Source organism: Nyctibius grandis, chromosome 3 (assembly GCF_013368605.1).
Source record: "Nyctibius grandis isolate bNycGra1 chromosome 3, bNycGra1.pri, whole genome shotgun sequence".
Taxonomy (NCBI): Eukaryota; Metazoa; Chordata; class Aves; order Nyctibiiformes; family Nyctibiidae; genus Nyctibius; species Nyctibius grandis.
This window is the reverse complement of record NC_090660.1, coordinates 58,530,465-58,551,770: the sequence shown is the minus strand read 5'-3', so window position 1 is coordinate 58,551,770 and position 21,306 is coordinate 58,530,465.

Below are 21,306 nucleotides of genomic sequence, written 5' to 3'. Positions count from 1 at the left end.
ACAGTGTGTTACTCTCCAGTGCTGTCCATGCTTCTCATCATGTGTAATGAGCAGGGTTCTCGCCTTTGCATTTTTTGGTCGGAGTTGCTCTTTTCTTTGATTGTTTTTTTTTTCTTGTAGACCCTCCCGCTTGTCATCGTCTCTTCGCACTTTTCCGAGTTCTGTTTAACCCACCTGACTCACCTTTTTGGGTTATGTTCTTTTGGGGAAAAAAAAAAAAAAAGATTGTGAACGCTCTCTCACTCCTTTGTTCTGTTTTATGCAAGCTCTTATTGTACAAGTTTAGGAACCCCTGTTGTAGCTACCACTAAAGAATTATGCACTACTACGAAAGTTTTTGTTCCTTGTTTATTGAGTTTGGAGGTAAAATGTATTTTTCTACATTCTGGCTTATTGCTTAGTAAAATTTATTTCATAAAACAAACTTTTGTCATAAAAGAATGTGTAGTGTTCACCTGTGGTCCGGTTTCTAACGAGATAAACCATTTTCACCTCATCTCTCTATGTACGGACTCCTATCTTACCTTCCGCCCGGGGGACAGTAAAGCAGCAGCGAACCCGGCCGGGGGCTGGCCCCGTCCCTCCGCCCGGGCAGGTGGCGAAGGAGGACACGTAGGTACCTGCTTCCTTCCAGCTCACCACACAAACCTTAGAGGAGTCTTTCCAAAGACACAAAACGAGCCCCGCATTCAAGACGTCGGAAAGCAACCCCGCTCCTCCCTCCTCAAAAAAAGGTCGCGGGTAAAATCCTTCCCTTCCCCGGCCGGGCAGAGCCGCCGGCCGCCGGGGAGGAGCGGAGAGGAGCGGGCAGAGCCCGGCGGGGCGGGCAGGCGCTGCCAGCACTGCTTGTCCGGGCTGCCCGGGCCGCCCGCACTGCCGGCACCGCCTGCCCGGGCCGCCCGCGTTGTGGGCAGCGCCTGCCCGCGCTGCCCCGGCAGCCCCGGCCGCCCTCCCGGCGCTGCCCGCCCGCCGGCGGTGCGGGCTCCTGGGGCGGAGGGACGCGGGGCTCAGTTTGCAGCTTTCGTGCCTTCTCTTCACCTTGTAAATCGCCACGAGTTCACGGATGGCTATTTAGTGGCCCTACGATGCTGCAACACATCGGCTTGCGTTTTAGTCGTACTTCTGTTCTTTGGCAATGGGCAGAGTTTGCTGTGTTTGTGTCGGCTGTGGTATAATGACATAGGGCTCTCTTGACGTTTTATTTATGACCTTATCCGTTAGAGTTAAGTGGCTAGTCGCAAGCATTATGAAGTGATCACCTAGGTTATTATCCTTTGTATGATTTTTTTTTTTTTAGAAACGCCAACAGCCTTACCAAAATTTGAGCAGATTTGAGATACAGTCATAGTTTAGGTAGATGTTAGTATTGGAGAACTTATTTTGTGTGCTAATGAATATAAAAAGAACTTAAAGTATTATTACACACATGATATCCACAACTAGGAGTTTGATAACTGTTATATAAAGTGTGTAAAGTTTGTATTAATAAATTTTTGTAAACAATGCAATTTCGTCTAATGTTTGGGGGAGAGAAATCTAGAACCTAACAGTGAAAGCTGCATTTCATTTAAGTTTTTTTTTTTTTTTATTAGTTCATTTTTAAGCAGCGTTGTTCTAACTTTTCATGCCTGGGATATCTTTTTATTAAGTCTCCACATTTTATCATCAAATAACCTCTAACATTTTTACCGATGGTTACTCCTCTTTTCGAGTAAACTAAGCAGAACCGCTGAAGTAAAGAGCCTAGTTCCACACACACCAGCACGATAATACTCTCTAAAATATGCAAATATGTAAAATAGGCACCAGTCGGTGCCTATCGTCCATTCCTCTAACAATTCCTGTGCTTAGAAGCCGTTTATTTTAAGTGGAATCAGGATGTTTGATGAGATCTTCACCTAATCCGCTTTTAATGAACATTCTGTATGTGATGATGTGCTTCCCAGCATCACCAGGCTTGGGTAATGGCAGCATCTTTCTTTGGATTAAAAATGTGTTGGGCTGTCCTAAAAAATGATACTGCAACACAACAAAGAGTTACTTAGGTTTTACAGGGTAATATAGGTGGCTACAATGAAAAAGCACAGGGAGAGGAGTTTGTCAGCACAAAGCGGAGGTCAGGATATCCGACCTTTAATCTTCACTTTAGCGATAGCTGCTTATGTTTATTATTTTTATTGTAGCTCAGGGACTTTACTCAAGTATGTTGGAAAGTAACAGCAATTTAGTTTAAACTAAACTCTATTTCCTTCTAAGATCATACAATTAAAAAACAAAGCACAGGAATTAAACGACAATTTCCTAGCAATTCCTTTTTCAAAACTGTAAGTCCAGAATTTGAAACAGACTGGTCATATCCTCCCTGCCACAAATTCACCTTCCAGGCTAGTTTCGACAACAGCATTTTGCTGACTAACTGGAAAACACTGAGAGAACTTAGAAAGCTGGTGGTCTCAGTGGTATGTGTTAGGAATTAGTGCAAGGCGAGATAAAAGTTCTGGTTAAATGCAGACTGGGTCAGAGAAGAATGCAAAAAAATACCTATTGGGGGGAGGAGGGGAGGACAATGATTTCTCAGTCTGATAGTGTAAGAAAATCAAGTCACTGTTTCCCAAAGGCAGCATACAGCAAAAAACTGCTGTTAGGTTTCTTCAGTAATTACACCGTGCTCATACATATAATCACACTACATTTCCTGCCCATCTAAACTGAAAATGTGCTTAAGAGATCCAAGCTGAAGACCCTCTTGGTATTGGTAGCTACAGGATGAAACTCAGGATTGGTCCACCTGAAAAATAAGTTCTTCTTCATCAAGTCCTGGCACTTGTTGAAGGTGTGCAAAAGAGGGAAATTCTGCCGTAAAGGACACAGAGATGGTCCTAGCCTCACTCTACTGAAATTCCTATTTAACAAATCCAATATGATTTCATGAAGAAGCTCAGCTCTGTTCCCAGTGATTTAAACTGCCCTCTGAAATGATATACTTGGAAAATGTGCAATACTGAGTCTTAAAGCGTGAGTTTTGTGGGGATTGATGGTGTTCTGTATGCTGCTATACAACTAGCAGCAGAAAGGGAGAAAGCCGACTGAGGAAACAAGAATGACTAGACAAGACATGATTTTGGAGCCTTGCATTGTAAAAACCTCCTGACATTCAGTCAAACCGACAAACTCCGGTTAGTTAGTGAAGGAGACTGAAGAGAGCAGGACAGACTGCTTCAGATTCCAGCCCTCAGAAATGTGGTAGAACACCACATCTGTCACAGAGCTACATTGGTCATCAAAACCAGAGAAGACTAATTTCTGTAGAGCCCTGGTGTAAACCCGTCTATGGCCAGCATCTACCTTTCACAAGATTTGCTTGTGAGGGTGCTGACCTCCTCTCCATGTGCCTCTGGAGCCTTTCAGCCTTCTTCAAAAAACAAAGTTCATCTATTGGCTGTATACGTTTTCACCTAAAGTTAAGGAAAATAGAAAAACAGGAGGAAGTTTGATCTTTTGGGGACTTGTTACTTGATACTTTTGCAGCTTAATTTCCAGTTCCAGGCTAAAACATTTAGCCTTTCTTCAGGAAATACCTTCAGGCAAAGCACACCCCTGAAAATTTTAAGGACCTCATGCTTAGCCTCTAGAAGTACATGTCCTCTTAACTACACTCATAGTTTTTTAAGACCAGAGGGGACTCTTATGATCATCCACTCTATCTTAGATAATACAGGGCATAGGATTTCATGGAGTCCTTCACTTAGCATTTAATTTCTGAGCGAGCTATTCTGTATGACAGCAGTATTGATTGCAAGACTTGCAGGAATGGTAAACTTGCTGGATAAGTTGTTCCAAATGTGGCAGTTTAACACACTGTTCCTTGTTTCAGTTTGTCTCATTTTTGAGTCCAAGAATTTGTAGCCTGCTGAAGAATCTGTAGTGCCTGTAGATTTTCCTCTCCACGTAGGTACTCTTAGGCAGAGATTTACTCTCCTCTATGCCCTGTCTTTGAGGTAGCAAGGTTGATCTTTAAGCGCTCACCATGAGGGAGGTTTTCCACAGATGGCATTATTTCTGAACCATTTGTATTTATTAACATCCTTGCTAAAGTGTTGAGACTAGAAATGGTTACAGTACCCAGCAATGACCACCTTGAGGATGTGGCAAAAAGCAGTAACTTTCCTCTTCTTCCTCGGGTGCTGCTCATTGCTAACAAGGGTCACATTTGCTCTCTTGGCCATTTCATCTCTGGGAGATCATGATCTGTTCATAATCCTTTCCCACACCTACCTTCTTTTCTGGATGATTACTTCACATGCACAGAAGCCTTGGCCTGGAAGTGACACCAGCATTCTTGGTTCCTATTTTGTACTACTTTGAGTTGTGTTGAAGCACTTTTTCAAGAGAGTTTACCTTACTGAGCTCTCTCTGGGACGCATTAATTTTTTTACTGCACAACTACCATGTTTTGTCATCTCAGCTGTCACCTGGCACCCATTCCTGTCACCTTTAGAAAGAGTAGACCCATTCCAGCAATGTAATTTGTGTATTTGTACATTGTGATACGTGGGCCCAACCCAGCTCTGGTGCAGATCTGTGTCATTGTGCCAGAGAAGGATTTGGCTCAGTCGAAGTGCAAATCCTGGGACAGAGCAAGTCAGAGTGACTCACAGCAGGCTGCTGGCCAAATGTTCTTCTTTTGCATTTGGGTTCCTAGAAGCAATCCCATCCTGATATAGCTGAGGGCCCATTCACTCTAAACCTGCATGGGACGTCTGGAAGTGCTTTTTGCTAAAACTGACCATGGCTCAGTTACTTATATGGAATCCACAGAGAAGAGAAGTAGTACATGATATGTTAGAGTTAATGTGGTTGAACTGCTAAGGCAGAATAAGTGTAAAACCTAATGCATCTTTTGCAATAATTAGTTAACTGCCTGTTGACAGGGTTTCTCCAAGTCTCAAATTGGGATTTAGTTTTGAACAAGGATATTTAAGAACCAGAAATATGCCAATTTACAAGCAGTAGAGACAAGCAGCCTATGTTTGCCATTTATACAAGAGTGTTTGTTTTAAAACTTCATTAATGAAATATCTAAGACAGATAGATGTCTTGATCTCTCAAACAGTATAATTTCTTTATGTGGATCACAGATAGAAGACCTCTTTGTCTTCAGGTTCTGAGAGGAGTTTCAGATACGCCACTTCAAAAAGAACCTCTTGGAGATTTATGGCAGTATGAGGTAGAGAAGTTGGACAGAAAAATGGCAGTCACTTCTGGTTCTTCTGTGGTGTCCTCCAGCATCTCAATATCAGGATATGAGGAGCTGCATAGGTATAATTGGATGGGAAAGGTTCTAGCATGAACAAATGCCTCCCAGTTGACATCCCTGACATGGAAATGGAGAAAGGAGAGGGGTGATGAGAATTAAGAATTTTACAAGAAAGGGATTTTCCATCGCCTTCTTCCACAGATCCCTCAAAACAGGCATCCAGGATGGAGCCTGTTTTTCTCATTTGCTGGGTCAGCCACTTGGGAGTGAAGGGCCCACAGATTTCCGACGGGTGTTAAAGGGTAAAGACATTTTAACAAAAAATATGTATTTTTTCCTCTCTGTTACACATTTCTGAAAGTCTTGGGCTTTTTCCAGTGACTGTTTGCTCATAACAGAATTGTTGGGCAGCCTCATATCCTGCCCATTTTTGTAGGGTTAATATGGTCCTCTGATAGTGTGTATCCAACGTGGTATGCATATTTATAGGTGGAGAGGGAAGACTAAGGGAATAGTTGCCCAGGCTAAAGGGTTTGCCATTCAAGATTTGACAACAGATCTAAATATATATTCATTTTGGACAGATTAGATTAGACTCGGCCTATGGCTGATCTCTGTTTTGACATTTGTCTCCATGGTGAGAAGGATGGTTACTTTTGAGTGGTAGAGTAATGAATAAATGAATGCCTTTCCCTCAGGATTGAAGATTAGTGTCACAAGAAATCAGCCGTCATGTATGTTATATGATAAACGTGTACCCTCTCAGCTCCGACTGCTTGGATGGGATTGAAACTTCCTTGACAGTTTGAGAGGATGAAGAGTGCTTGGGCAGTGTGGGAATCAGGCTGCTCTGAAAATGGTTAAACTTCTGATCAGTTGTGAGCTCTTGTGTCACCAGCAAAATAACAATATATGTAAATTAAATTGTAAAAATAGCACAAAGAAGTCTTTCTCTCCCTTGCTATGTGTATATATATGCATATGTGTATGTATATATACATATTTCTAAATCAGACAAAAATGATAACACATTAAAGTTCCAATATTTATGTATTGGCCACAGCTAAACTTAGACACAACATCTAATTTACACTGACGTCTTTCTTTAACAAGTTTTGTAAGAGGAATGATTTAAGTTCAAGGAAGTGCAGTGAGTCATCTGCACGGTGGGCCAGTGGCTGAGCTAAGTTTAGAATCAAGGGGAAGTTTGGATCTTCTGGCTCCAAGTTTTTCCCTTTACATCTCTGCTTTTCTCAAACATTCTCAGTGCTTCAAAAAAAAAGTAACTTTCTTCACAGTTTCGTTTCTTTCTTTCCTTTTCTTTTCTTTTCTTTTCTTTTCTTTTCTTTTCTTTTCTTTTCTTTTCTTTTCTTTTCTTTTCTTTTCTTTTCTTTTCTTTTCTTTTCTTTTCTTTTCTTTTCTTTTCTTTTCTTTTCTTTTCTTTTCTTTTCTTTTCTTTTCTTTTCTTTTCTTTTCTTTTCTTTTCTTTTTTTTCTTTTTTTTCTTTTTTTTTTATTTTTTTTCTTTTTTTTCTTTTTTTTCTTTTTTTTCTTTTTTTTCTTTTTTTTCTTTTTTTTCTTTTTTTTCTTTTCTTTTTTTTCTTTCTTGATTTTTTATGTATCTTTGATTCTCTGGTCTTGTATGGTAAATCAGTGAGTTTAATTTAATGAGCTGATCTGAGTTTTTAAAATCAGGTTGCCTCATGACCTTGCGAACATTACCTTGTGATCTCTCTGTTTCAGGACAGCTAAGATTAAAAAGCATAAAAGAAAAACGTGATATCTGAGCAAAGAGTTGCTCCCCAGTTGCAAGGAAACAAACCAAGCAAAACCAGGTGAGGCCAGCCGAATCCAGCCCACCCAGCCCAACCTCTGATGCTACCTACCTGCTATAAAACTGCACATAGTCATTCTCTTCATCTCTCTTTCCTCCCGAGACTTTCTGTGTGTTGGTGACTTTCCTGCCAGACCAAGGGAATCACGCAGGTTATGGGGCACCATAGCCTGTGTAAAATCCGGCTCATTCCTCCTCTGAGAGGTGCCGCTGAAAACAAACTCATGGCTAGAAAGAGGGAAGACCAGGGCACTTTCTCTGTAAGCAGGCTGCGGCCAAGTTACGAGCCCACCTTGTTGGCACCGGGCCCGAGATGATCTTCTTGGACAACATGGGTTAGAGCCTTGCGTATTCCTCTCCACTCTTGTGGTATCTGTCCCCAGCACAGTCTGACACATAGGTATTACAAGGCACAACCCATCTCTGATACAAATTGAATGGTTAATCTGCTTTTGTACAGCTTCTATAGATCATGTCTATTTTTCCCCTGGGCCAATAAATACACAAAACTAAGGAAGACTGGCCAGACTCATTCAGACTACGGTTGTTTAATGATTTCTGTTTTCCTCAGCTGGTTGGGTGCATTGCTGTGTTTTGCATCAGGAAAGAGTCATGACACAGCTAAGAGGTGATTAAACTGGTGACTTTGTGTAGCACGCTGTATGCAGACAGGTGGAACATTTACACTGAAAGGAAGCAGTTTTCTGATTGCGTTTGACTTTGCTATAATAAAATGCAGTTATGCTTTATAACAGTTTCATTTCATTCTGGTTATACTGCAGTGACAGCCTTATTACACCACTGTTTATGCTTTTTGCTAAGCTTAGTCATTGTCTAATCTTATGAACAGAGAGTCAGATTCATGCCTGATAGTTGTTGCAGCTCATGCTCCTGAGCCCTAACGCAGCGGAAGGTACCATGGGATGGGGATGTAAAATCAATTAGATAGACAACCTGGTCAGTATAAGAGTCCTACCAGGGGAACCCCATACTGTTGTTACTGCCCAGTAGAGCTGGGCACTCAGAGGAAATAAAAATATTGAAATCTATTAAATCTATTGAAATCTATTAATTATCAATTATCAGCACCCAACAGGAGTGAAACTGCATTTGCACTTTACTCAGACTTGTTTTACCAATAATGATGTTGTTAATGTCAATGGGGCTACAAGCAGAAGGAAAATGCCACCGAATGTGAGTGAGCTTCATCACAATCTGACCCTGTCTTATTAAAGATGACTTTTTCAGCATGTGCAGTCTTTCCATATTCCACATCAGTGGTTCCTAAATGGTGGGCTTCAGAGTCAGAAAAATCACAATACTTCCTTGTAACTTCACAATGAGCTGCTGTCACTCTGGTAAGATAAATGCCACCTTTTATAAACTGCAGTTACTGTTCACTTTTCTCCACTCTCCTTATATCTCTGCTTTGACCTAGTCTGAGTCATTCTCTGCATGGGAAATATTTCTTCCTGCGGGCATACATATGACTGGGGTTGTGTACTGATAAAAGGGGTATAATGTGTCCTCTGACTCTGCAGCGAAATGCTTCTGCCTGGAATTAGAATGTTTGATATCACAGTGAAGACACAAACTAGCAAGAGTTTGTTAGATGCACTTGCTATAGGTAGGTGCCAGGTGGAAAAATAGCCTTTAAATGGCAATGAACACCTTGCCCATGCACCTGCATGGGCACCGGGTGGGCATAACCTGGGAGTACAAGGCAGGAGCAGCGTGTGTCCGAAGTCTATGCTGTACCCACCATGCAGAGACTTTGAGAAGGTACCAAAGGGGAAGAACTTGGTTTCTCCACATTCGCACTGTGAGGAATAGAATCACAGAATCACAGATTCAATCAGGTTGGAAGAGACCTCTGAGATCATCGAGTCCAACCATTGCCCTGACACCACCATGTCAACTAGACCATGGCACTAAGTGCCATGTCCAGTCTTTTCTTAAACACATCCAGAGATGGTGACTCCACCACCTCCCTGGGCAGCCCCTTCCAACGTCTAATGACCCTTTCTGAGAAGAAATTCTTCCTAATGTCCAACCTGAACCTCCCCTGGCAAAGCTTGAGGCTATGTCCTCTTGTCCTATCGCTAGTTGCCTGGGAGAAGAGGCCGACTCCCACTCCACTACAACCTCCCTTCAGGCAGTTGTAGACTGCAATAAGGTCACCTCGGAGCCTCCTCTTCTCCAGGCTAAACAACCCCAGCTCCCTCAGCCATTCCTCGTAGGTCATACCCTCCAGACCCTTCACCAGCTTGGTTGCCCTCCTCTGGACTCGCTCCAACACCTCAACATCTTTCTTGAAGTGCTTTCTTGAAGTGCAGGGCCCAGAACTGGACACAGTATTCAAGGTGCGGCCTCACCAGTGCTGAGTACAGAGGGACTGTACATAGGGTCTGACTACTTTCCTGCTCAGCTCTACTGGCAACAACTTAAGAGACCCCTTATGGACCAGGCCAAAGGCTAGCCCAGCAACCTGTTTCTGGCGCTGACAAACAGTTTAAGAAAAGTCTACAAATTAGGGCATGCAGAGGGACCATCTTTGCCAAAACGAGCATCTGGCCATCAGTCAATTAAGGACTTGCTGTGCTGTAAGCTGCCTTTAAATGACTGTTTAACAGACCAGGTGGACCTCCATCGATTTTGTGGCTCCCTTTTTACATCTACTTTTTCTTTTAACTTTTATTTTAGCAATGAATTTCCCATTTTAATAATGCACTATATGATCTTGCTAGTTGATAAATGACATTGTTATATGCATAGCTGCCTGTGAAGACTCTGAGTATCATTTCTTGTATATTCCCAGGCAGGATACAGGCTGGCAGTTGGAGGATATGCAAAAGTCACAGCTCATTAAAAACCCCACATCTTAATTCAGCTATTCTTTCCTGTCCATTCTTCCAGTTTTCTTTACAATATAGAGCTTTTTAAAATTTCTTGTTTTGACTTAAAAGTTATTTCACTTTGTGTTCATACCTGGTGCAGCTGCTGTTTATGTATCAGGAGCATTCTGACGTCTGTTTCTGTAACAATGCCTCTGGAACAAACACCATGAGAAAGCATTGTATGATAACTTGGTTATGCTTTCCATACTGCTCCAATGCCTGAGTTTGAAATTTAGGACTGATTTTTTTGCAACTGAACCACAAGTAAATCAAGCAGTGTTTCAGTATATTTTTGTAATCAAAGTCGTATATTTGAATACCATCTTTATCTGGTTCAGCAACTTGCCTAGGAACTTGTAGTGATTACACTGAAACATTAAAGAAATCACATATTTTTTCACCCAGTGTAGGACTTTCACCAGATTGGTCAAAAACTTGAATTGTTTTTGTTTTCAGCATACCTTTTTCGTATGTATACCCACCCATTTGTACAAAAACTATAGCATTACCACCTAGGCAAAAAGAGATACTGCTAAAATACCTGCCAAGATTCAGAATACCCAAAGAATGTCATATGTACTATATAATTTGTCCATCAGATATGCTATGCACCCATTATTCCTTCAAAGCTCACTGAGAGATGCTGCTGGTTCTTGCTGCATTTCGTGACTGAAACAGTTTCAAGTATAGAATTCCCTCTGGCTTTCACTGACTTTCTGCATGCAGAGCAACCAGCCAAGGCTCATTGCTGTAGCAATGTGAAAGGGGCAGGGAAATGCTGCTGCCTTACTCTGACCATTTGGAATGAAGATGCTGTGCATCGTAGTGAAAGACATAAGCCAGCAGGAGTTTGTTAGAGTCTGGCTGCCTTAATCAGAAAAAAAATCTGGTGAGCTGAAGATGTCCAGATGGGTTTATAAAGATAAAAATAACAGGCTATGTCCTTCCCCCTGTGATGAGAAATAATTCCACTTCAGCAATGCTTCCACAACATACCACCTGCACTGCCACCAGGGCACGGTCCACAGCAGAGTCTCTAATGATCACGAGCAAAGGCAAGCGGGACACCAAGAATTCAGCAGGAGCTCTGTGCTGTGGCTTAAAAGAGGGAAATAGTGTTGCAGAAAAAGAGAGTACCTCCAGGAAAGAGGACTCGAGCCAACCAGCAAAGTCCGTTGGTACCACAGGCAGCATGGTCAGGGAAAACTTCAGGTAATGGTTTGGACTGGCAAGGAGCCATGCTTCAGCACTGAGGTCCATGCTGATATGGAAGCACACAAATCAAGTTGTCTTGCGCTAAGGATCCATCACTTTGTTGAGTTCCTTATACCAACCATCATGGGAAAAGCCAAGCTGGCCACAGAGTGGACTTCCTTCCGTAATGAGTGTAGAATCCTGGGTGGAAAAGAAGGTTGAATTCATATCAGACAAACCAAAAGTGACATATACATCGAGGTTAGATCGGGTGCTGGGTTTTTGTTATGTTTCCAAGCTAGCAGAAAGCTAGCAGATTGTTTTTTTAAGGAGCTGGGGAGCATTTTCTCAAGAGTTTTAGCAGAGAAAAGGGGGAATTATGAGTTCTAGTTCTGCTGGGAATAATTGTAGCAATGATGTGAGCTCCAAACCAGGTGCTTTTCCCCAGCCCCCACAGTTACTTGCACTCCCCCACCAGCCTCTGAGCGACCAAGCCCTCTCCTCTCCTCTCCTCTCCTCTCCTCTCCTCTCCTCTCCTCTCCTCTCCTCTCCTCTCCTCTCCTCTCCTCTCCTCTCCTCTCCTCTCCTCTCCTCTCCTCTCCTCTCCTCTCCTCTCTTCCAGTCTGCATATGGAACAGTCTGTGAAAGAAACCTCTCCTTCCAGCTGCAGTAAACCTTTTCAACAAACCTTTTGCCAAACCCTCAGTTTTACACAGCTCCGCCTTCATGGTCAGTGGAAGAGAGGGGAGAGATCACTGGAGCTTCCTTGTCGTGCTGCTGCCTTGGGGGGCTGGAAGCCATGTGCAAATGCAGCAGATGAGCACTTGCAGGCAGTGCTTTAACGTGGACATTGATGTAGAATGATGTCAAGTGCTAATGTTATTCTGTTTATTGAAGTCTCAACAAGAAAATCTGAAAACATTCTTGGTGGATCAGTGCTGCAGGGGTGGCCTGATACCTTTGCCAAAGGTGCAGAGAGAGGTTGAGTAGCCCTTTGGTAAGCTACGCTCTGCTCAACAGGAAAGAAAAAGAGTAACTAAACTTAGCCTTACAGTTCAGGTTATGCTCTACATAAAGCTAATGCTGAACCCACTTGTATCGATTATTCTAACTCTGTACAGACTGCGCCGATCCTATTTTAGATCTTGATTTTTAGGCTTAATAAGTATAAATGATGCAGGTTTGCTGTTGTACATTAAGCTTGCCACTACTTACCATTTCAAAATTTGGCTCCCTAACTAACAACACTGAATGTCTTTCCACCTTTGGAGGACAAAGATATGGAGAATAAGTATTAGGCTTCTCTTTTACCAGGCCCTATTCCTTTTTTTCTCTCCCTGGATTTTAGATTTGGAATACACTAGAAGACTCTCAGTTTTGGGTAAAAGTTGGCATTAAAAGTGTGCATCAGTTTACTGCTGTTAAGAAGCAGCTTGTCTCTTTGATCTGAGTGAAAGCAGGGACAAGTTGCTGGGCAGCTATTGCTCCTGATCACTGTGCTTGGCATGATAAATTTGCTTTGTGGGTTGGTGGTAGGTGTATCCTAGGGTTTGACATTGAGGGCTGGAGCCACCAGGACGAAGAGATGGCTTGGTGCCTGAGACAGCACTGTGTTCATGTACCTCCCACCCAGCGGTACAGATGTTTGAAGTTCACTGGTGTCTCTCTTTGTCCTAGTAACATACACCAATTTTCTGCGGGCAGGCATCCACTTGACTGCCTAAAGTTGTGACATAACCAAATGTTTGGCTATTTGGCGGGATCCACAAAGCAGATGTTACCCCACCTACTTACTGTTTAAGGTGTCATCTGCCAGGCATGCTTAGGAGGGATGTCACCCCTGCTGGACACAGCATCAGGCAAAAGCCAGTGATTAAGCTGTGAGCTGGGGAAATGGGGGTCACATCCTACTGCTTCCCCCTGTTGCATGTTTGGCCACTTGCTTTCCCATGAGAAAGTCAGAGCAATCTTTAATAATCTCCTGTCCCCAAAGGAGCAGAAGAGCAGAAGCTTGCTTTGGCTGTGGTTGAACTGCAAGTTAACTTCTCCCTCATGTGATGTCTTTTTTCAAAGGATGTTTTCTAGGTTGTAAAGTCATATTACACTCCACTTGTCTGAAGAAGTGAGCTGGAGGAAAGAGTCTTCTGTAACCAGAGGATTTGGAAAAAGGCAGGAAAAATATTTGTGGTGTTTTTCTTTTTTTTTTTTTTAAATTTCCCATTTTTCCCTACTGAGGCCTGCTACGAGAAACAGAAGAAATTTGTGAGAAAGCTGAAAAAACCCTGTTTATTATGATATTGTTACTGCTGTACTTTAATTCTTCAGAAATGCTTTCTGTAATTAATAACTGTTTCAGAAGAAGTCACTTTAATTTAAAACCTGCAGTAGTAAGAAATTGCAATTCCCATATGCTATTGGCTGTGTTACTGCTGGACCTTGGTCCTATGTAGTTAAATATATTGCAATGAAGATGCATAGAGTTATCGACTTCATTTTTCAAGGTTTGTCTTCAGAAAGATGAGCTGCTTTTATATCTGCACAGTATCATCAGGTCTTTGCACTATCTCTGAGCCCTGTGGATTTAATCTTCCTTTTTGTTTGCAAGCCAACAATGTTTATACTTTCTATTTTTAACACTTAATTTTTCACCTATTTTAGAAATGTGTCAACAGGCAAAAATATACTTAAGCATTTCAATGACCAGCACAGTTGCTGGATATTATCAGGTATATCTGTCACTGTTCAAGAATGAAGGTTAATGCTTCCTTATTTCATAAACATGCCTAGCAGCAGTTTCTATGTGGTAAATGCACACGCATGTGCACATATCTATTTATCTATGTACATACTCATGTATCATTCTTAGAGGTGTGAATATAATTTTGTTTCAATAAAGAAACAAATCTGCAAACACTTCAGATTTCACCAATATTTATTATTTTCCCTGCAAAACAGGAAGAAAAACCAGCATTTTTTCTGCATGATTTCAATTTCTAAATGCTTATGTCCAACTACAGTGGTAATGCATATTAGGACACATCCATAAAAAAGACAGAGAAAAATCTTGTAATTTTGAGGTTGTTCAGGAAACATCAGTTCTGCAGTACTTTCAAATATGGCTCTTGATCTACAGCTTTATGTTGCAAAATCATATCTTGGCTGGATGAGCTTAATTCTTCTTGATACGATAAATAAAAATACTCTTTAAAATGAGTATAAAATGCAAATTAGAGCTATTTTGTGGCCTTCTTGCACAGCTGTAGAAGTGTAAAAGGGTTTTCATCTGAATGAGAGCAGGCACGTTATGGTATTGTTGGGAGAGAGAAGCCCATGAAGCTACAGCTTGTCCTTCATATGTGCAAACTCATCAGCTTGGACATGCCTGGTTCCAGGACGTGCATGCACATGCCCACACACACACAGACACATGTGTATCCTCTCCTAGGCACACCTCTGATGACAGAGAATCGAAGCCATGACCAGCACTGCCAAAAAAGCTGGAGCAATACATGGTAGAGCCACATTACCATTTTATAGCGTGTATAACGCATGACATCATTAACAAGCATTTTGGGGCACCCCAGTATGGAAATATTGCTCAGAAACACTAAACTGTAGGAAGTGCTATTATTACTATTCTAGAGAACATGCTTACAAAATGAGAATATTTTATTCTAATGTGTTATTTTTACTATTTATTTATTACTCGCATTGCCATAGCAACTAGGAGCTCAGTCACAGACAAAACCCCCACTCTGCTAGGAACTGCACAAACAAGAAAAACAGAAGGGGAGCTCATAAAATGTTCTTAATTTTAAAAGGTCTCTGAGGTCACGTATGCAACTGCAGACAACAAATGTGAAGCAAGTTCCAATATAAACAGATAAATAAAACCATGATCAGGCCCTCAGTGATAACTTGGCTGTCCGCTGAAACTCCTTGGAGAAATGCTGGCATTACCAGCAGACCTTGAACCATGCCCTCAAGGAAATAAATTCAGGCTCTATCAAGCCAAGAAGGAAGGGCCAGCCAAGGACCTCACGCCGCAGCACCTCTACATTTACGGGCTGGATGGTTAGGAGGAACATCTCTGCTGATCTGGCTGAGCACGACCTCCTCACGTGAGGAAAGCTATACAACACTTTTCAGTACAGATTTCAGTCTTTAATGAACCTGAGATCTGGAAATATTCCTTTCCCCATTATCTTACCATTGACCTGAGAGAAGCTTCATATTTGTTAAGAAGAAAAGTTGTCAACGCTCCATAAGAAACTATCAGCCTGTGAATCCCATGGGGAGGCACTACCGAAACGACCATGATTACACAAAGCAACGACCTTCTTAAATTCTCCTGCATTTCAGAGAATATCGATTCCTACCATGGTATTGAGCTGTGTAATACGAATACTATTTTACATTCCAGAAGTGCTAGCTCTTTTAATGCCTTGAAATCATACTTCAAATTTTAGTGTCTTAAGAGGAAGCTGATTAACTCCTTCCCTTCCTTCCCTATCTCTCTGTTTTAGTTCCCCCCCCCTTTTTTTTCCTTCTCTCTCTTGTTTTCAACATTTTTTTCTGCTGTTACCGGCACAACTTACTGCCGAATGAAGACACAATTTTTTTTGACATTTTAATGCAGGGAGTTTGCACGATACATGTAGTTTTGTATGATTTCAAAACAAACACAACACAACATGTACGTGCTAATTAAACACGCCATATTAATAATGTGGCAGCGTGTGGCCCCCATAACTCTGGCAGCTGTAAAAAGAGTCCTGAGGGAGGCATATTTCTTCAGACTCAATTGCTGCAAGGATCTTTGCAGGGAGGCCCTCCATTTTTTTTCCTGAAGTCACTATGCTCACGGGGGATGTGTTCTTGTTTAATAGTCTAACATCAACAGTCCACTGCCCCTGTCCCTTTTCTATCCACACTAAATTGCTGATAAATCTTCCTGATCACCCTGTAAAGTAGAAGACAGGACTAAAAACATTGTGTTTCAAACCAGCAAGACCTTAGAAAACAGGAGTGTCTGCAATATTGCTGCAGAAGGGGGATTCAGCTGGCGTGAAGTCCTGCTGTTTGCAAGCAGTTTCACTTATCACCCGGGAGAAAAGGGAAGGCAGGGGCTTGTCTCATCGATCCCACGTGAGCTGCAGTGCCTGGAGCCTGGCTTTGTTCACGGGCATGGCTGGCCAGAGCTGCAGGCTGCACCCAAGTTCCTAGGAGCTGTCTCTACAGGGTACAAGCCTGGTAAAAGCACCATTTTAAGCTGGAGAGAGGCCTAAGCTTTCTGTGAAGGTGTAGTCAGGGATTATTAATAAATTTGCTTATTTTCTTTTTTTTTTGACAAGTGTGGATTTATAAGTGACTTGAATTGACTTTCTGATTGGATACAGGGCTTACAGAAACAGATTGGCCTCCTCTGCCTGAGGCCTTATGGCCCTTTGCATACCATAAGCACAATCCTAGTTTTTGTCCATTCTCTTAAATAGTAAAAATATACATACTGGAGGGAAAGAAAGTTAATGAAAAACATTACCATCACAACTGAAGGAGAGTAAACCTTTGGGTTTTGTTCAGTCTCTATTTGGACAAAATATCTGTTTCTGTGTGAGCCGACTGTCCAGTTTGCTATTAATGGCCAAACCAATGGGAAACTAATTCAGATTTGATGCTAGAATATTTTCAAGGACAAATGATGGTATTTAGCTCTCATAATTTTGTATCTGCATGCATCTACAGATTGGGTAGCTGAAGTCTCAAATGCTGTCATTTATCGCTATAAAAGCAGCACATTCAGCCTAGAGGGTGAGGAGAAGGTGCTTTCAAAACTGGACCCTAAAGTCTCCCCAAATATGCAGCAGAGATTGAATTCCCGGCAGGTGAATAGCACTGACCTGAGTAAGGAGGGATGAATGAGTGGACAGGCTGCCTGAGCTGCGCAGTTCAGCTTGAACAGGGTGGGATGAACAGAGTCTCTTTTATTTCATCTACCTTACGTATCCGTGCCTTATGACTGCCTTTTGTAGATATTTTTAGGAGGACAGTTCCAAAGAAAGACTAGGAGGCTGACATACTAATGGCTTTGGAGAATATTTTTGTAAGACCCTCTTGGTTGCAGGCATTGACTCAGCTCTGACTCTGGAAAAAATTTGCCTGATAGCTGTACTGAGCTGTTACGTTTGAGTATTTGGAGATTGTTTGGCATACTTTGTTATAGTGTCCTGTACCTGAGCTCTCTGTTACCGACACATCTTTGAGTTTCAGTCATTTCCATCTTTAGTTTTTTAGGGATACTTCTGATGGCCGACAGATATTTTATAACCGGACATAGACCAATGATGCCAACGTCAGCCCAGTGGCTCTTTGCCTCTGGCTCCTAGACTCTGTCTTCACTGTACACTACCACCTTCCGAGGGGCTGATTCAGAAGGGATGCCTCTTCCTACTTTATATTGCATTAATTAAGCTTTCTTTTGCTCCCCAGACTACAGATGAGTAAATTCCCTTCCTTACCAGCAAATACAGGATAAGTGGCTCTGTCAGTGCTTGGGTACACCCCATTGGCTTCATGCAAGGGATGTTAATTCACCTCTCTTCTGTTTTTGGCCCTGAATGCTTGTTCCTGCCAAGTGTGCTGTGGGAACGGGTGTTAAATGTTACTGTCACTTATAGTATAGGAAAGATGATAAATACTGTGGAGACAAGCTGTGAAGAATGAAGACAAGAAGCTGATGTTTGGTGTGAATGAAGAGGGGGAAGGCTGTGAAAAGTGAAATCACATGCTCAGAGCAAAAGGCTAGGAAAGTTTTCTTCGCTGTAATGTTATGAATGGAAATAGGTAGCAATGTTACATTTGACAAATTTGTAGAAGATGATGTTAGTCAAGACGGGAGATGGTGAGAGTCTGGGGGAGTGTTTTAGGTTATGAATGAGAATAAAAGCATGTAACTTATAACTGTAATGTAAAAAGAGGGAGTAAGAATCAAATGGAGATTAAGCTAAAGGCTGTGTCAAGGCTATGGACCTGAGGAACTAGAGAAAAGGAAGGACAGTGGTATTTCCATAGTGACAGAGAAAAGGGAAAAAGTCAGAGGGAAAGATGAAGAGCCCTACTCTGACCATGCCACTCTTAAGCAGATGGCTGAAACATGAAGTAGGTACTTTATTTATTTATTTTGCAGATGAAATTATCTGGAATTTGATTATCTGTATAATTATATGTAAATGAATTATCTGGAGACAACATGAAAAGAAACAGAGACAAAGCCCAGGTGTAGAAGGCTTCTGTAGAAAACTGGAGGGAAGAATGAGGAAAATCCTTTGAAAGGTATGCTGAAAGTGCGGTTAGAGGGAAAAGAGGAGAATGAAGACACAGATTAGTCAAAGAAAGTCCATGGAGAGCAGCTTTCCAAGAGGACGAATCTTGCAGGCAGGTTGGAAAGGGTGACAAAGAGTGTTAGTTCTGGCTTTTAAGAGGAATGATTCATGAGGGACTTTTTGGCGAAAATGTGGCTTCGTTCCTGGAGGGCAAAGGAAAGAAGTTGTTTGTTAGAAAAAAAGAGAGCTTAAGACTGAACTTGATTGGAAGAGCTCCAGAATATACTTGCAGACAAAAAGGTGGATGGGATGGCTGGTAGAGAGGAGAGTGGAGTCAAAGATGGTTTATTTTTAAAAAGATGTTTATATTTTGAGGTGGAGAATCCAGAGGAAATTGAGAAACAGGAATAATAAAGAGGGAGTGAAAGAGTGCCAGCTGGATTAAAAGACAAGCTTGGAAGAAACTAATGAGATGCTTGTCTGCTTGGAATGAATATTGCAGATTATAAATCCTGCATGTCCTGCAGAAGGAGATGAAAAGTCTTGGAAAGGAAGGAGTTTTGAAAAAACTGACAATTTTCATTCAAAATATGTTGGTGAAATTCTGAGTAGCAGGAGAAGTGTATGATTGGGAAGGGTGAAACGGAGGAGGAAAAGGAAAAGACGGCTGAAGAAGTGAATCAAAGGTGGTGAAAAGCTGTCAGCTCTGGAAATGTGGGATTCAGTTAAAGTATAGAAGTATAGAGTTTTTCAGCTAGGGATTTAGCAGAACTGAAGGAGAAAGGGAGGACAAGGGAATGAATTCAGAGTGGAGGTGTACCCCAGGCTGGGGAGAGCCAGAACAGAGGGAACAGGAGGTGGGGGTGTGCTGTGGGTCAGGGGACAGACCTTGCAATGGGAAAGTGGGAAAAAAGAAGCGTGAGTGGGGAGAGGCAAGGTCTGGACAACTTCATGAGCATGTGATAAGAGAAGAAAGAGAAAGGGGGGAGCAGGAGACAGTGAAGAGCAGAAGGAGGGTTATCTGTGCCTGTGATCTAGGCATGGGAACCAGGTAAACTGAGGAGACAGATGATTGATGCTCATTTGTCAAGACAAGGAGAGGAATTTTCAAACCAGACCCGCAAGTCAAATGGAAAAGCAAAGCTGATCTATGGCAAAAGGAATTAGTGTGCTATGAACACGGTACTTGAAGATATAGAGCATAGGTGAGGAAAGCTGGGAAGAGAGGAAGAGAGAGACAGGAGTCTAAAATTATTAGAAACAGTGAAAAAGCTTGTAAGTTGTAACACTTGTAATTGGGATAGCGTTTTTTCACAATTAAGTTGTAACCTCTGATACTTCTGATAATGCTGTTGCCTTTATAATGGTTGATAACAATAGCTTGTTTTTTAATGTTAGGTTGAATGTTACTCATTAGTTTTATACGTTTCCTTCCAAAATTCAAATTGTCCATACACAATACATTTCAAAGTGATTTTCTGTGGAGTCCCATTAACATTCTCTCCAGAATGCCATTGCCTTAGTGCAGAGCCTGTGATATACTCATTTACATCTACAAGCTCCTTAGAACTTAAAAATATTAAGATTACTGAACAATGTACTAACTTAAATCATTAGTCAATGGCTAACAAATCATGGAGTGCTTCCTAGATCAATTGGTACTGTGAATTAATAGGAAAATATGCACTGAAGGAAACTATGAATAGAATTCTTATGAATGCCAGAGTAATGATGATGAAGATCAACACTGAAATAGGTATCTCTCTTATTTTCTCTTATTTTTATTTGTAGAGCTGCATGTAGAAGATAAATAAGAACAAATGTGTAGCACCTCAGGCATATATATATATGAAACATAGCAAATATACTTAGCTAGAAGTAGGAGCTACATGGCTTCTCAGCAGGTTAGGAATTTTTGCTGCAATCCTGGAAAACTCTGAAGCACATTGTTGTTCTGAATCTTTACTGATCTGATGGTGTAGCTGAGATCAAGAAATTACTTACTAAGTCAGACACTTTATGTATGAGAAGTGTCACTGTCATTTTCCAATTAGGAGGTTTTTTTTTCTCCATTAAAAGCACAAGATTTCACTTCCAATAGAATGGATTCCCTTAGTCATCTAATGTGTTCTCGTAATCTAGCCTTTCTTTCCAAAACTGGCTTTCAGGTATATTAGAGGTTTAATTAAAGTGCCTTACTTTGATGTCTACTTCTCTAGATTTCTCACAGGCAGTTGTTAAGACTTCTTGTGGATGTGATCCTTATTTACAGAGGGATTATTTGATAATGTTATATCACTGCAACTGAGAAATAAATTTCATGTATAGTACTTCTAGCCCTTTCTTCGTGGGCAGAAAACTGTAAACTGGCTTGATTATAGATGAGAATTCAAAGCACAGGGTCAGCTCTGTGAGCTGTGATGTCTCTTTTTCTGCTTTTCAATGTTGTTCTTACTCAAAAGATGCTTAATATCTTTTCATGTCAGGGAATGTCAGCAGAAACACAAAGAGATGGAATTACTGTAGATTAGAGAGTTAACACTTGTCAGCTGAGTTGCATTTGCACACCTCATGAAAGCAGTTAGTCCTCCCCACCACTGAATTAGAAGGCATTAACTTCTGCCTGTATTCAACTGTTGTATTTGGTCTTGTGCTTGACACAGGCTAGGGCGAATCCCAGAGCCAGTTTTTGCAGGTCATCTGACAAGGACTAGCCATTAACTGGTGGCAAACTGGTCTTCTCTAGTCGTGTGTAACACCATAGCTGTAGCATATACATGCTGCTGGGTCTCTCTTCTCCCAG